This window comes from Echinops telfairi, unplaced genomic scaffold, assembly GCF_000313985.2.
Source record: "Echinops telfairi isolate 266 unplaced genomic scaffold, ASM31398v2 ScPeMD7_70;HRSCAF=299, whole genome shotgun sequence".
In the NCBI taxonomy this organism is placed as follows: Eukaryota; Metazoa; Chordata; class Mammalia; order Afrosoricida; family Tenrecidae; genus Echinops; species Echinops telfairi.
The window spans coordinates 15127598-15128361 of record NW_022103968.1 but is presented as its reverse complement, the minus strand read 5'-3'; positions in this window follow the sequence as shown (position 1 = coordinate 15128361).

Sequence of the window (764 nt, the reverse complement as noted above, 5' to 3'; positions counted from 1 at the left end):
GGGGTGGGTGGGTGGGATTCAGTGGGCCAGACACTGCTGTGCTGAGTGGGCCTGACTCCACCTGCCTTGTCCTACTTCTGAGTCCCCAGGGGAGGAGGAGTGTAAGCAGTTAGCTTGCACAGCTACCAAAATAAAGGTGGGAGGGTGGAGTGGCCCTAAGGCAATGCGAGAGAGAGGTCTGGTGATCCGCTTCTGAAAAAGCAGCCGCTGCCTGAGTCCTATTCTGAGATGCATCGTAGGAGTGGACGCCACAGTCACAAGGTTGTCCGACGTCTGGCCCCATGGGTGTAAATAAGAATGCTGTGTGACTCTGGGGGCGGAGTCTGCCTTCCCTCAGCTATGCAAGGGGGAAGGAAAATGATGAGGTCAGACGTGCCCCACCCTCCAGCTTTCCCACCCAGTCTGACACCCCAAGGGCCCTCCCGCCAGCCACCTCTCTGCTTTTTGAGCTGGGTTTGACAATTCACTGCAATGGCCGCAGAACTCACAGGCAATGCTCACAACTGGGGGGTTGATGAGGGTGTTAACAGGTTGTAAATCTCAGGATATACTATTCAGACTGGACCACCTCTTCTCAGCTGTGCCCCAGGCAGGCTGGTCTCTGACCCCCTGGACCATATGGACCAACTCTGCCCTCCGAGCGATGTTATAAAGCTCTTGTAGGGCTGCTAAAAAATACCCTCAAGGCACACCATTGCGTCCTAAACCTCAGCCTGAACGCACTCAGCTTGAGCATCTTAGGTCAGAGAACTTAGCACCCTACT